Below are 3,983 nucleotides of genomic sequence, written 5' to 3' on the forward strand. Positions count from 1 at the left end.
TTTATTAAACATTAACCAGCTGTCCTGATTGAAAGATTAGATGTTGCCTAATGGTCCAATATGAGATCTGTCCGTTTGTCCAACATGGGTTACTATTTAATGATTTTCTTAATGATTACATTGTTTAAAACAAAATACACATTGCAAATTATCCTGCAGTACAGCGTCTAGCCAAATGGAACGAGATAATAACTCTCCCCGTCCCTCTTGACTAGTGTCTCTGACTGCCTCTCTGCTGTTTCTAACTGGATGGCTGCCCACTTCCTTAAACTAAACTTGACCAAAACTGAAATTCTGGTCTTTCCTCCCTCAAGTGTTGTTACTCCTGTGTCTGTCTCCCTCCAAGTCAACGGTGCTACCATCAGCTCCACCACGCAGGCTCGCTGCCTAGGTGTTCTCTTTGACTCCGACCTCTCCTTCAAGCCTCATGCTCACTCTATCGCCAAATCCTGTCATTTCCATCTCAAAAACATTGCGCGCATCCGCCCCTACTAAACGCCAGATGCGACTAAGGTGTTGGTCCATTCCACTGTCCTTTCTCGCCTTGACTACTGTAATCCGCTTCTCAGTGGTCTTACGTGCTCCCAACTTGCGCCGTTACAGTCCATAATGAATGCGGCGGCGAGGCTCATCTTCCTGTCCGCCCGCACCTACCATGCCTCACCCTTCAGTCAGTCCCTACATTGGCTTCCTATAAAATATAGAGCTCAATTTAAAATTCTGGTTCTTGCTTTAAAATGTCTACATAATGCTGCTCCCACCTATCTATCCTCCCTTATACACAAGTATGTCCCGTCTAGGCCCTTACGATCTGCTGAAGACTTACGTCTATCTTCTGTCCGTACTCCCACCTCTGATGCTCACCTTCAAGATTTCTTGAGGGCTGCACCGTTCCTGTGGAACTCGCTTCCCTCCTCCGTTAGATGCTCACCCAGTCTCCACTCCTTCAAAAAATCGGTAAATACCCACTTCTTCATAAAAGCGTATTAATTAAACTGTTAATAGCTCCCGACTGATTCCTCTTCTGCAACTGTCACTAGTCTAATACTATCCTTACCTCTGTGTGTCATTTTACCCCACTCCCTCAAGCATGTAAGCTCATTGAGCAGGGCCCTCAACCCCTCTGTACCTGTGTGTCCAACTTGTCTGGTTACAACTACATGTCTGTTCGTCCACCCATTGTAAAGCGCTGCGGAATATGACGGCGCTCTATAAATATCATAATAATAATAATAATAATTTGCAAATCTGGTTTTCATTCGTTGGTATTAACTATGCACATTTTTCGTAGTATTATAATAATATAATGTAATATCAAAATTCCCTCTCTGGTTTTAATTTTTCAAGTTATTGCCTTTCTTTTTGATAATTTTATCTGACTCAACATCAGACTGTTGGAATGATAATTAGCTTAATTGGCTTATCATATCCTTTTATCAATATGTCACCTGACTCATCAATAACGTTACAGGATAGGAAGCTAATAAAAATTCTAATACCGCTACCAGGAAATCCAGCCCATGATTTTAAATAGCTGTGTAGTAAAACAGCAATATATATAGGATGGCAAAATCTGGGGGGAAAATACAAACTAACTACATTGCCAAATCATGATATAAACAATATATTTGGTATATTAGAATGTGTGAAAGTTCACTTTTTTGGCAGATTTTATTACAATTATTTAATGTTGGTTTATTGTTTTTTTTTTTTTTTAATTCTTTATTTTGGCGTGCATAGTGATAACAAACATGCCAGCACTGCCACAACAGCAGGTGCCGGCCATTAAATCGACATAGATTACAACTGCACATTTTTTTTATAAGTGTCATGCTTGGTTCAGGGTTAAACTGCAGCTCATGTCAGTGGAACAGGCACTATAAAGCAATAACGATCCGAACATATACTGACATTGTGAGTAGGTAAGAAAACAATACTAATGCTTGGATTTCTGAAACTGAAGATAACTAGCTGTTTAACATTAGCAGGTAAAGACATAGGAGAGGCACAGAGTTGGAGTGCTGCATTTACAGACACAATAGCATAGGGTTTTCATCGTTTAGGCTCCTAATGTGTATTTAGACTATGCATGTATATTTACCCGGTATGTCAGGCATTCCAGGTTATACTGTATATACTGTGTGTCACCGTGCATTCTCGCTTAAACTAACATATGACGGGTCCCAATGTCCGAGCCATCGCTTGTAGTTCCATGTTATGTGTTATGCGGTAGGGGCAGTCTACAACCGCAAACAGCACCCACAGAGTATATCGAGAACTAGTTGAGCGCTTATTAATAATCAATGTGAGGTATCAGGCCTCGACTGAAATTGACACATGTGTATGCAGAGTGATTAACTGATGTAGTGATATAAACTGATGTAAGATTATAAAATGATAAACAAAATTACAAAATTATAAACGTCCGCTCATTGTACATATTCGCCAGGTTAAATGTGTTCTGCAGGGTCTTCTATGACGGCATCATCACCGGAGCTGGCTGGCAGGCGGTCCGGGTCTTTTCTCCCGTTTAACCGATGCCCAGTCTATGGAGGGGGGTATAGACGCTTTGCCGCTGGCTCATATTGCTTTTAATCCGGTGATCTGTAATGGGAACCCGGGGTGAGGCAGGATGTTGCGGGCTTTTGGATCTGAGAGCGTCCAGATTGTGGTTATGGGAGTAGCAGTCCCGGGGGTCTGTGAGTTTAATCCTATGTTTTCTTTCTGCCCCTGCCCGCCGTGATGAGCGGGTCTGCTGCTTGCCTAACGATGGGCATAAGAGTGGTGACCGACAGACGGTTCGGGATGTGCCGGTCTGCTGTTTCAGGGGCTTGGCAGGTGACAGTCGGCTTGGGTGCTGGAGCTGATGCCTTAATTGGACTTTACCTCGTTTGTATTTGCGTGGAAGGGGATTCCCGCCTAAACGGCGTCGTGTTGCCGGGCGAATCCATGCTGCCACCTCCTGTATTGCCCTCATGTAGGCTGGCCTCCGAGTGTGTAGCGTAGTCCACAGGCTGGCACCAATCTTGTCAAAGAACACCCCTATGTGCTGTGGTGGCGTGTGAAGTATGCGGTTTCTGTAAGACCGTGCTTGTGCCGCCATCTTGATCAGGGCCTAGTACTTTCTCTTCGTGTCCGTCGTTGTCTCTCGTGCTGGCCGTGCTGTGGGGGTGATTGTCCCCAGCAGGGACCGGGATGACCCCCGCCGGTCCAGAGGGGGGGGGGGGGGTTGGAGGTGAGTGCTGCGTGGGTATCACCTGCTAGGTTACCATCCAGGAGAGCGGCCGTCTCTCCCTGGCTCAGTCGCGGTTAGGCCTCAGGTCGGGATTGTGGGGACCCGCTGGGGCACGGGTGAGTGTCTGACCTCAAAATGATTCCCTCGGCCTCCCCCATTCAGCAGGCACCTTCCCAGCAGTGGGTGAGCGATGGATCGGGGTTTATCCCCCGTTTCAGTCGACTGTGTGCAGGAGCACTTGTGAAGCACGTCCACCCTGCTAGGAAGCTAGGCTCCGCCCCGGTTTATTGTTTTAATAGCACTGACAATATCTGCAGTACAGTACAAAATAAATGGGTAAATAAGGAAATATGGCATGGAATGTAATATGTGTATAAGTGCATACTGGAACTGAAAAGCTGAGGGCCCTTGTCCTGTGAGTTTACCGTCAACAAGTAGGCTGTGAGGAAACAGACACAAGGCAAAGGGCACAGTCTAACTCTGTTTGGTTGCTTTTGTCCTTCGTCTCTGAACTTTGCACAAAATGTTATTGACTGGAAATTGCAGGGACAACTCGCAGGGGAGAGGTAGCTGGGTGCCCGCTCCAAAAACCGCTACCCGAGATAGAAATGTTGTGTGGCATTTCAGGAACTTGCTGGTAGTGGCAAGTAAATGAATTCTAACCTTGGGATTGAAGAGCTTGCTACATTTGTAATTTTATACTTGTTTACTGACAGATTAGATTTAAAAAGTACATAGATCATTATAT

The sequence above is a fragment of the Pelobates fuscus genome, chromosome 5 (assembly GCF_036172605.1).
Source record: "Pelobates fuscus isolate aPelFus1 chromosome 5, aPelFus1.pri, whole genome shotgun sequence".
Classification (NCBI taxonomy): Eukaryota; Metazoa; Chordata; class Amphibia; order Anura; family Pelobatidae; genus Pelobates; species Pelobates fuscus.